Source organism: Falco naumanni, chromosome 1 (assembly GCF_017639655.2).
Source record: "Falco naumanni isolate bFalNau1 chromosome 1, bFalNau1.pat, whole genome shotgun sequence".
NCBI lineage: Eukaryota > Metazoa > Chordata > Aves > Falconiformes > Falconidae > Falco > Falco naumanni.
In genome coordinates this window covers 124516388-124528452 of record NC_054054.1, presented here as the reverse complement: position 1 = coordinate 124528452, position 12065 = coordinate 124516388, and the positions used below count along the sequence as shown (strand labels likewise).

Genomic DNA, 12065 nt, shown 5'->3' with positions numbered 1-12065 from the left:
GCCTGCTATGGGGCAGGCAGGGCAGGGCAGGGCTCTGCCGCAGGAGGTGGAGAGAGTGTAGGAAGTTCTCCAGGAGAAGACGGACCAGCTGGAAAAAGGGATGCCCCCGACGGGGTGTCTGGGGAAGAGGCTTGAAGAAAAGCCAAAGCAAACAGTGGGTGCAGATGCTGGGGAGGAGAATGCAGCTTGACAGGAGAGGAGGTGGGAAACAATGAGCTGTCCAGAGCACGAGCCGCTTCTGGGAGCAGAGACCATCTGCTCTTCACCAGCCTGAATGGTGCCGAGCCGCATCCCGCATTCCTTTGTTCCCCAGTTTAAAGGGAATTGCAGGCTGCAAGTGCTGAAAGCCAAACACAGACCCTGAGAGTTCAGCCACATCTTACCTTTTGTCTGAATTTCCTCCGTCTCCTTCTCCTGAAGCATCTTCTCTTGCAGCCATTAGCTTGTAGCACATTTTTACACCTCAGAGTCCCGAGTAGGTGGATGAAAAGCCCAGGAGGATGTTGCACTTAGCAGAAATTAAACAAACTGTGCACGCAAGGTGGGATAGTTGGGAAAGTCTCTGTGTGGCTTTAGCCAGATAGCTAGGGAATTCAGAGAGGATAAAGTGACCCTAGAAGTATATGCAGCATGTAAAAGTGGCAGAGGCGAATAAATAAAACCTACTTTCAACTCAGTAACCTAATAATAAGTCTTAGAGTCGTAAATCTGGCTAGATAATAATGATGGTTGAGCCCGCTCTGCCAGGAGGGGCGAGGGTGCTGTCAGTGGCTGTTAACCTAAAGCAGGGGGACAGAGATGGAGTGGAGAGCTGTGACATGTGAGAGCCAGAGTTTTTAAATTATTATTTTTTTAAATGTAGGGTTAATGCACAGATGAACTAAAGTAGCTTCATACCTCTGGAAATCATTTACTTGGCAGCTGGGGGAAAAGGTATTTTTCTATGGCATGTCTTCCATTGCATGGCCCTCCTGGGCAGTCGTGCTCTTGGAAATGGTTTTGTCTCTTGTAAAAAAACCTGACATTTTACCAGATACATTTTGTGTGATCACTTTTTTGTGGTGTTGCTGGACACAGATGTCCACGCTCGACACATGCCCTGTGCAGAGAAAGCTGCCATCAGAGGGGGCCCCCCTCTGTCACACATTAGGGGTGGCACGACAGAGGCAGAGCTAAGTGTCGTGGCTGCTTTTTCCTTGGCTGCTGGTGTGGCTTTTAGTGCTGCAAAACCACTGGTTGTTCTTTTGCTGTTTGCATTTCCTCCTATCTGTACTCCATGCATATACATATATGTATAGAATAGATTCTCTGTTTACTTCAGTGAAGTAATGGACCAAAATGCATCCTTCGGGCATCTTGCGAGCACTCGGTTCAGTTGTCAGTCCCAGGCCTTTTGTGCTTTGCTAGATTTCAAGTGCTGGCTCTGGGTGCTTCCCGCACCAGAATGTGTACGTACACTGGGTACACTGGGGTATGTACACCCCCAGCCTGACGCCGTGCCATAGGCTCCGCACTCAGCGCCCTGCGGCTGCACAGCTCTGCTGGGGGAAGCGGGATGGTTAAACACCTTTCAGGGTCACATCCATCACCTTTAGTCTCCACAGTGGTAAGATTTGCAGGTCACTCACCAGGCGTTGTTTGAATGCCCAGTGGCTTCATCCCAAAGACAGGAGCAATAAAGGAAATTCAGGCTTTTCTAAACTCTGCCCAGCCGCCGGTACCCAAGCCCTTGCATTGGGATGGGCAAAACACCACATCCGAGAGCATTTTAAAGGACTTCATCAAGGTTCTTCTAAAATCGAGGCACTTTTAAGCTGCATTAAATAAACGCCAGCCAGCTGGGCGCTGTTTGGGGAGTGCTCCTGCTCCTTCCCTGGCAGGCAGCAGTGGGGGCAGGACCCCGACGAGCCCGGAGCTGGAGCCGCCAGCCCCACGCAGGGACGCCGGTGGGATGCTGTTGGCTGGGTGTAGATGCAGGTGCAACCTCTGGCCCCATGGATGTCCGTCCCTGCGCGTCACCTGCCCTTGCTGCCTGGCTCACATAGGAGTTTAAGTTTGGGTTGTGTGGGTTTTTTGCCTTGTGGCACTGCTCTGTGCTTTGAACTTTGTTTCTTGCTGGTTTTCCCCGACTCCTTCGTTCTGCTGTTGTTTTGTGTTGGTTTTTTTTTTTCAGCAAAATGAGTTGCAGGCTCGTTCAACAGTGCTATTAAGGGTTCAGCCGTAACCAGCTCATTGCTCAGGATTACCCCGGCTGCAATCCCGTGCCTGCACATGCTCCTGCGCGGGGGCTTTCGGCGGGAGCGTGGCTGCAGCGGGGTCCCGGCTCCCCCACAGGGGCTGAGCACCGGGGGGGTCCGAGGGCTTCCCACAGGCAGGCTCCTCGCTGCCAGACCAGACCTGCCCGTGAGCAATCCGGGGTCAGATGGTCTTTATCACTTACCCACCACTATGTGTGTGGGGTTTTTTGTCTAGGCGGTGTATTAAACCTTTATTATATTTATGTAACTCTTGGGGTAATATGATCTGAAGTTAATTACTGGAGCCAGTTTTCTTTCTGAATGCATCTGAAGAGTTTGTCAAAAGCCTGTGGTTAAGTCTTTTGCGCTCGTGTTTAACGCGATACAAATGTGGATGGCTTGGTGTAAACACGTGCACCAGGGCTCTTGGACACTGAGGGCGAAGGCGGCCGTGAGCCCCGTGTCGCTTTGCAGGGGCTTTGCCTCTGCACGGCAGCTCTGTCGGCAAAGCCCTGCATCAAATGTGGGCGCCCCGTGATTTTTGGCTATGGATGCAATACTGCACCGTGTCCCAGCCAGGTTTGGTAGGAGACCACCCGGAAACGCCCGGAACAGAGCATGCAAGGCAAGGAGAAGCCCAGATATTCAGGGCTGGAAGCTGGTGCCTCTCCGGCAGCCAGGGAGGAAGGAGAAGGAGGAATCCACTGCAAAAATGTTCTCAGACATGGTTGAATGGGGGTGAGCAGCTCCAAAAGTGAGATTCTGAGAAAAGCGGTGCTAAATAATGACAGGTAGCAGCCTCTGTCTGAAGGGATATTTTTACTGGGCCGGCAGCAGGAAGCGTAATTTTCTTTAAATGACATGTATATCTAGACCATGCTGTAATACAAAGCCAGCCAGGGCGGCGCTTTTCTAAAGTGGGAAATTACATTTCGTAATGCGTACAGCACATTCAGTGGGCAGGGAATGCAGCTGGGGGTCAGCAAGTGTTTGCCGGCCGCTGGATCCAGGGATGCTGCCGCACACCAGGGCAGCGCAGATGAAAAATACCTGTTTTCTGCCATGTCCCCATCAGCAATGGGGCACGTTTCCCCCTCCGAACTCTGTAGATTTAAAATAGGAATTTTGGTTCTTTTTTTCTACAAACAAGAGGTATCATTCGTGGCCAGAATGAACATATATTTGTACTGATGTGGCTGTAATTATAGTATTCTATATACGTTGTGTACAATAGATGTATTATCCTTGTACCCCTGGCACTGCTGTTGTTAAGAGGCTATTGATGCTTCAGTTACAAAACTTGTTTTTTCCAGAGGTTTCTAAGTTTCCATAAAAGTCTATTCTGGGCTGAAACTCTGTGCCAAGTCTTAGGCCAAGATTGAAAATTCTTTTCTGAAATTTTATTTTGAGCCAGTTTGAGTGTTGTTACAGAAGGTGGATAAGGGCACAGAGTAATTTTTTTGTCTTGCGTACTATGAGCAACTCTGACTTCTAAAGAATTTGTTTTACATAACCATTCTGGAGATGCAAAATGCTGCCATCCCCAGCAGGGATTTAACCCTTGTTCTTTATACACGAGTATAAAGTGCTGTTGGTATTGGCCTGTACTTGGTATTTGTGCCCTGCTTCTGAGTGTCAGGGAGGTTTTTGGTGGCAAAGAGCTCCTGGCTTTGGCACCAGCGGAGCACCCTCCTCAGCTGGGTGCAGCTGCAGGCTTTGGGCAGCAAGTGCTGAAGGAAGTTGGGTTTTGCACGGTTTATTTTAGTCTCCTTCTAGCCCGCAGAAAGAGGCAGGTCTCTTAAATTAGGTGGTCTGAATTACTGTTGAAGGGCTTCCCTGGCAGAGAATCCAGGCTCTAGCATTAGATGATGCAAATACATCACCCTTGTGCTTATATACAGGTTTATCGACGCAAACACATCATTTCTATTAAATATGGAATGTATCTCCTCTCTAAAGCCTGTTCTGTCTTCTTGCAAGCCATAGCCTCTGCTCCGGAGGGTGGAATAATTGCTTCCAGAAAAAGCTACCTAATTTCTGAGAATGGGCTTAACTGTTGGTGGCAACTTCTCTGATTAATTAAACCTTAAAAAAAATCCAGAGAAGCCTGCTTTTTTAACAGCTTTATTTTGCTTCAATCTGGATGAAACCACAGCAGGTGAAAGAAGCCGGGAAGCAGCAGCGGTTCCTGCTTGGTCCATGCTCTGCTGGGCACCCCTGATGCTCCTAATGATGAACTGTGCTGCATGCTGCCTTACAGCTGAACAAAACTCACCATAATGAAAAAAGGCACAAGCACATTACTGTGGTTTTGTTCTCCCCACCTGTGTTCTGCTGAAGTGCTGGGCACTCAGGAAATGGTGTCTCCAAATAGAAGCAGGACACAATGGGGAACTCATTTTTTTTCACCTGTAATTTGTTCTGCCCGGCACAGTCTCTAGTAACGATCCCTGGAAGAAAGGAAAGAGCAGTTCTTCAATGCAGACCCTCAGCGGAGAGGAGGCAGGCTGCTGGCACGAGGCTGAAAACCTGCTGTCAGCGCTGGGCTTCAAGGGAATCACAACCTGGGAGGACTTGCAGGCACTGGTTTGGAGGCAGGCGGACCCGGGTGTTGGGGGAGAGCATCTATGCCCTCTGAGTGCATGATGAGGATATCTATGATTTACAGTCTAAATGCTGTTTCTTTTTTTTTATTTCTGCTTTCTGGAAAGCAAAAGAGCTCTTAGATGCCAAAGGAAGAGTGTGCCAAGGACTCCCAGCGTCAGTCGCCCCTTGGTGGTGGTCACTCGGTCCGCCTGTGACAGCGATGAGCCCCAGGTCAGGAGAGCACCTGCAGCACAGAAGCAGCATGGCCAGTGCCCGAGCCAGCTGTTTGCGTGAGAAAAATGCATATAAACAGTAACAAGGAGTGGGCCAGGAGCAGGACTCAAGTCAGTTAATAAGGAGATGCTAAGTCCAAAGGAAAATGTAAAATAATTTCTGTATTTGAATCTGAGCAATTTATGTGGTGAGCCTCCGGTTCTCAGAGGGCTCTGCAAAGCTCTGGTAAAAAGAGAGACAGTGAAAGAGCAGCTGCTTACCTGAAGCTTCTGCATCGCTGGACAAAATCATTCCAACGTTCCTGGGCTTTTTGCAAACTCTCTGCAGAATGGGAAGAGCAATCGGAGCAGGCGCGTTCTTTCCAGCTGAGACACAAAAGCCGCAGGGGACAGAAGGGCCACATCCACCTAACTGAAATCTGAGAATAATGTTCCAGCTCTGGCCATCGATTTGTTGTCTCGCTACTGAACTTGTGCTCCCCTCTCAACACAGCACAAGAAAGGACGGGCAGAACCTTCCATCCTTTGTATGTTGATGGCAAGGAACAGGCTGCTGTGCTGCAGGCATCTCCTACCCGCTGTGCTCCATGGCCAGGCGCCGCGGGGTTCGCCGTCCTTTCACCAGCAGGATGAGCAGGGATGCTACCGGAGAACTTGGAAATGTCCTTGGCACTTTCAATGCTTACTTTTTTTTCTTTTTACTTTTTTAATGCTTACTTTTTTTTTCTTTTTACTTTTGAAAGGCTGAGTCACTACCTACTCAACAAAAGGAAACTGAGTTGACCATGTTTCCTTTCTGAAACACGATGGATTAGTGCATTACAACTGCAGCGCAATGAACTGCGTTTCCATAATATCCTGTTGACAGAACTCCTTAGGTGAGCACCTGTGCACAACTTTCTTTTTTCAAAGAAATACTTCTGTCAGGAGATCCTTTAAAAAGAAAGTGGAAGGAACGGCCATCCACATCAGGCAGGGAAGAAGTGCCATTCCACACGTGCCGCTGTGGTTTCAGAGCTCACGGTGCGACACGGAGTCCATCAGCCCAAAGTGATGAGAACTGGAAAAAAATCCCACTGCTTCAGCGTGAGCTGTCAGTCATTTAGGCACAGAAAACAAACTGGAGGCTTACTGGCATAAGCACCAGCAAAATGGGGAGTTCAGATGTTTGAATTCCTTAAAGTGTTGAATTCTATATTCCAAACTCAAGCGCTGCTTGCTTGCCTACGCAGAGCAGAAACAGGGTGCTAAGGAGAGCTGGGGACCGGGCAGTCCTGGCGCTGGGTCACCTCCGTGGGTGCTGCGTACCTGGAAAGCGAGGGCAGCCCCCACGCCCCCGGCACAGGGAGGTGGTGGGGTGCTGCCCTGCAGCTCAAGGACAAATTTTGCCATGGTCTGGATGTCCTCAGCCCGTATCGCCAGCAGCCGCTTGGGGTTGGACTGGGACCAGCACATCACCCCCCTGATCTCCGTGCACATCTTTTAAGTATAAACAGAGACCACCACAAACATCAAAGTGCCCAGAATTCGGCTTCTGTTCCGTTTAATGCTGGACGGATCAAGCCAAGAAGTGTTGGGTGGGTTGGGTTGGTTTTTTTGGAAGCTCAAGTTATGCCATTTTATTTACGCAGTCTTCGTTAGGCTAAACTAAAGGGCATTATTTAATTCAGTACTTTTATCTAATGCTTGTTGTCAAGGGGGAAACTACTGAAAAAAGGAAGTTTCCAGTTACGGGTTGAAGCACGCCTTCCTGCTGGCTGTTTTTCCCTAAAGGAAGTGCTAGCACAAAGGTTGGGTGGGATTTGACCATTTTCTGTATGTGAAGGATCTGAAGAAGCCTGGACCCACCGATGCTGGGCCGCCCGCTCTTGGGGGTCACCTGGTGGAAGCAGCCTCCCCCCCAAAAGTCCAACCCAAACCTCCCTCCTGACACCTCCCCTGCAAAAATCTGCCCCCCAGAGCCCCCTCCCCAAAACCTTGCCCCACAATCCCTTCCCCTGAAATCCACCCCCCCAAACCACCCCCCCCAAACCCTCCCCCTCCAAACCCTTTCCCCCCACTCCCCCACCCCCCCCCCGAGCCTCGCCGTACCGGCCCACGGGATTTCTGCTGCTGGGGGCTGCCGGTCCCCGCTCCAGGGCTGGGGCTCGGCTCTGGGCATCTCCAGACAGGAGATCTTCGCTGGGGTGAGGTGTGAAGGCAGAGGCTCCTGCAGGGCCACCACGCCTGCCCCTGCTGGCCCTGCTCCCACTGCTGGGCTTTGAGACCCTTTTCTTCTTGTCTGGATGAGGACAGAGTCTCCTGATTCAGTTTTCCAAGGAAAAATGTAGAGTAGCAACTGGGACCAGTAGAACCCAACTGGGAGCCTCAAAACCCAACTGGGACCAGTAGAACCCAACCGGGAGCCCCAAACCCCAACTGGGAGCCTCCAAACCCAACTGGGAGCCCCCACCCCCTACCTGGGACCAGGAGAACCCCTGCTACCGAGTTGCACCAGAGCACCCGTGGTGCTGGCGTGATGCTTGTGCAGCTCCTCAGGTGCACAAAACCAGCTCCAACAAGGCATTTCCAGTGCTGTTGCCTGGAGCTGCTGAGCTCCTCCTGGAGCCACTGGTCCTGGGGGAGCGCCGGGAGCTGCCCGCTTCCCTCCCTTCCGCTGCAGCGCTCCAGATGTTCCCACCACCTCTGGGCTTCATCCTGTGCTCAGCCTTTCCCAGCAACTTGCAGGAGGCGTTGAGGAAAACAAGCGGCTTGTGCCCACAGGGACGGGAAGAGGATCATTAAGATTTTGGTGATTTGATTATTTTTTTTTAATCAATTAAGCTTTGAGTGCATCCCGCTCGTCAGCAAAAAGTGAGGCTGGGGGCTGGTGAGGGGCCTGGCCAGGGGGTGACCGAGCAGGAAACATCACGCGGTGTCGAGCCACCGAGGCAGGGATGCAACAGGCGGAGATGACAGGAGTTCATCGCTGGTATTCAAGGCAGTATTTTCAATGCCTTAATTATATTTTGGGTAATGGCATAAAATACCGGCAGCCGCCTGGATGCCAGCGGGAACTGGCAGCGCTGGGTGCGTCGAGGCGGCTCCCACCCAGGCGTAAATCCCTGTGCCTACCTCCAGCCCCTTCCTCTGGGCATTGGCTGGGAGGTGGGGGGGTCCCTGGGAGAGGGGGGGTCCTCAGGGGGGTGTCCCAGGGAGTGGGGGGTCCCTGGGAATTGGGTGTTCTTTGGAGGAGGGGAGCGGAGGTCCCTGGGATGGTGGGGTTCCTGGGAGAGGGGGTGTTTCTGAGGAGGGGTCCCTGGGAGGGGGGGGGCCTTGGGGGGGGGGGGGGCTTGGGGGTGATCATTGGGAGAGAGGACGGTGGTCCTTGGGAGGGTGGGGGTCCTCGGGTGGGTTTCGGAGAGGGGGTGTCATTGGGGGGGGGGGGTCCCGGTAGAGGAGTGTCATCGCGATGGGAGGGGGCTCCCCGGACGGGGGTGCCATTTGTGGGGGGTCCCGGGAGGGGGGTCGCCGGGAGAGGGGTCCCGGAGCTGCGGTGCGGCCTGGCCCGGGGGCGGGGGGGCTGCGGGGTGCGCTCCGCCCGGGGCGGTGCGGCGCGGCCCCGGCCCTGCGCCCGGCGGGGGCGGCGGGGGGCTCCGGCGGCGGGGCGGGGCGCGGGGGCGGCCCCCCGGTGCGGACGGGAAGGGGAAGGCCGAGGCCGGCGGAGGAAGAGGAGGAGCCGTGCCGCACCTGCCGGGCGCGGCGGGCCGAGCGGCTGGGCCCGGTGAGGGTGCCGCGGCCGGGCGGGCGGTGGTGCGGGGCCGCCGCGGGAGGGCGGGCGGGCGGGGGGAGGCCGGGCCCGCGCTGCGTTACCGGTTGCGGGAGCGCCCGGCAGCGAGGGGCTTCGGGGAGCGGGGCCGGCGCCTGCGTGCGGAACCGCAGTGGGGCCGGGTGCGGGGAGCGGCGCGGGGTGCGGAGCCCCAGCGGGGCCGGGTGCGGGGCCGGGTGCGGGGAGCGGGACCGAGTGCGGAGCCGCCGGGGTCCGGGCCGGGTGGGGGGAGCCGTGCTGGATGCGGAGCCCCAGCGGGGCCGGGTGCGGGGGCTGGTGGGGAGAGCGGTGCGGGGTGCGGAGCCCCCGGGGGGCGGCCGGATGCGGGGAGCCGTGCTGGATGCGGAGCCCCAGCGGGGCCGGGTGCGGAGCCGGGAGCGGTGCGGAGCGCGGTGCGGAGCCGGGGCAGCCCTGGTGCGGCCCCGCAGCCCCAGCCCGCAGGGAGCCGTTCTGCAGCTGCCGGGCTCCGTGGTGCCGGAGCCGCAGCCGCTTCCCTCGGGATCCAGATGGGGAGGAAGATTCCGCCCGTTTTTAAAAACGCATAAATAACCCATTTCGCTTAAATAATTGAAGAGCAGTAAAAAGCACATCAGTGTTTAAGTATCATCTACGTTGCCGTCGCCTTGCAGCAAGATCAGTAATTTTATTTTCTTATCTTTCTGCAGGTGGTGTTCACTAAGTTGTTGGCCTTTTTTTTTATTCTCTTAAGCCACAGCTCATTTAGCTGAGGTGTGCACACACGCACACCCGCGCCTTGTTCACGCACACGCACACATGCACATACACCCCCCACCCCCACCCCCCTTGTTTATTTGTTTGCTTTTAGCTTATGAAGCGAGGGCCGCCGGGCATACAGCAGCTTAAATCCCTTAAAGCCCGGCAGGCTGATGCCTGGGGAAGCGAGGGAAGCCTCGAGTACGGTCTGATCTTTATCCCCCCGTAAGGACCGCCAGCATCTCTGATCCGGAACTGAAGTACAAACCAAATAATCTCCTTGGGATTGCTTGGGCTGAGGTGCCAGCAAGTGTTTCAGCCACTTCTGTCAGTACGAGACCATAAACAAGGGGTGACATTGAGGGAGGCTTTTGCAGGTTCAGCGTATTTGCGTTTTTCTCCGGTATTTATTCAGATAAATGTCTTGGCAGCTGCTTTTTCTGTTCAACCTATGTGTTTGTTTTCCTCCTCTGGAGTTCCTAGGAGGGTTTGGGTTTGTCAGCGTTCAAGTGATGCTTCAACGTTCTTAATTTTGTGTTCTGCAGCTTCATTAGCTTACGCAGAGATGGCAGGTGTAATACCAAGAAATCAATTAACGTTCTTAAAACAACCCCTCCTCCAACCTATCTGACGTAAATTAAAGCATGGGGGCATTCCAGGGAAGATTGGAAGAGTTACTGGTTTGTTTGGGTTTTTTAATAAATGGATAGAAAATAATTAAAAAACCAGTAAGTGGCATTAGAAGTTGAATCCTATTAAATCTCTGCCAGTTTTTTTGGATTTTATTTGGATGGAGCAGTGTGACTGAGGGAGGGTTTGGCTTTGGTGCAGCCGTGTAGCATTCGGTGGGGACCATGGTGGAGCTTGTCCTCTCCAAAGGACTTTGAATCTGCTTCTGAAAGCAAAGGGTGGGAGTCTGGGCACGTAACAGGGCATGCTGTGAGCACAGGGCAGAAGCACATTATTCTTTATGACCTGTAAGCAACAGCTGCTGCTCTTGATAATTTTTAAAACATTCTGCTGTCATTTTGAAACATTTCTTGCTCGAAAATATCCAGAGGAGTTGGATGCAATTTTCCTGCAAGAGTTCGTTATTAGCATAGGGTGATGTTTAAGCAGTTCGCGTGGGGTGGTCTGGGTTTTTTTTGAGCAAAGCGGGGTTGTTATTTGGGGGGGAGGAGGCTGGACTAGATGATCTCCAGAGGTCCCTTCCAACCCCAACCGTCCTGTGATTCTGGGATGTTTGAAGTCGATTCAATGGGACGTTATCAAAGCGCTGCAGGTGGGATCTCTTCCCAAGGCTCGGCTTCCCGGGATGTGCAGCCGTGTCCCGCACAGGTCCTCGTGCCGCCTGTGCCTGCTGGGGTCACTGCCCCGTGGGGGACCCCAGCACCCACAGCAGAGGAGGCTGTGAGCAGTGGCATCGGGATCTGTCGCTGGCAGAGCCTTCCCCCTCCTCTCCTCCCTGCTGCGCTCGGGGGAATGCAGGCTCTGGGGGAGCTCTCTGTAAAGCAGTTTGTGCATTTGAAGTTCTTCAAGCTCAGCTCATAGCAGCGGTGCTGACATTCGAGCAACCTCATGTATTTCATTAGATGATGTCTGCACTCCCAAAATAGATTTCTATATTAAAATACAGCTGGGAAGGAAGCTTGAGCCATGTGTTGTCTAACAGATAACAGAGAAACCAGGTCCTGCCGCAGAGCTGTGCTGAACACGCAGCACCAAAAACATCAGTCCGCTTTCTGAACAAGCGTTGGCAGCTGTAAAACCTGAAATAGGGACGTGTTCTTAAAATCCCCACTGTGTTTTGTTGGAAACGCTGGGCAATGGCTCGGTCGGTCACCTGTGGCACGAAGGTGTTGCTGGAGGTGGGACGGGGCCGGAGCAGCTGGGGAGCTGCAGCAGCCCACGCTGGTTCTGCTGGCCCTGCTGAGCTGCTCACGGTTGTATTTCACCTTCACAGGTGAGAAAACAGAGATGTGGATGGACCAGTGACTCCAAACCTCCAGCAGCAAAGTGGTGGCAACGCTGGGGATAGAAACGTGGTGGTTCCCCAGCCTGCCATCCCTCACCAGGTACGTCCCGGCGGAATTGGATGCTGTCTCTTGGAAGAGCGTTTCAAAATTTTTTTTAATTTTTATTTTTTCCCAGAATATTATCTTCAGCACTACTGTGCTGTACGGTTGGCCTAATGAAAAAGTGGAAAAAAAAAAAAAAAATGAAAAGGAAAGTACGTAGTGTTGGATCTGCTCCCGAATGGAAAGGGGTTACTCATGGTAAATTGAACAGTTTGCCTGGGGTGAGGTGGCTCTTGCTTTCAGATGCATCGATCTGGCTGGCTGCCCTGAGCCCGTGGGACATGGGACGCTGGAGCTGTGCTCCGAGATAAATACTTTGCTTTGTAATTCATGTGTAGCAAAATGAAAATAAGCCCAGGTTAGCTCAAGTCTTAGCACAAATGCTGATCCTGCTTCTGGGTGGAGGATT

At 53.3% G+C, this 12065-nt stretch overlaps 1 protein-coding gene across 4 annotated transcripts in view; it reads left to right on the top strand.

The window, feature by feature from the left end:
* Positions 1-8724: 8724 nt before the first annotated feature.
* The window catches only part of ABCA5 (ATP binding cassette subfamily A member 5), a 34737-nt gene continuing 31396 nt past the window's right edge, over positions 8725-12065 (top strand). Inside the window, exons 1-2 of one of the 4 annotated variants that reach the window (XM_040582064.1) lie at positions 8725-8819; positions 11542-11653. The gene's annotated coding sequence lies outside the window, so the exon portion shown is untranslated. Of the gene's footprint in view, positions 8849-9219; positions 10259-11541; positions 11654-12065 lie in introns of those variants that run through there. The other 3 variants (XM_040582065.1, XM_040582066.1, XM_040582062.1) reach the window with 3 other exon arrangements.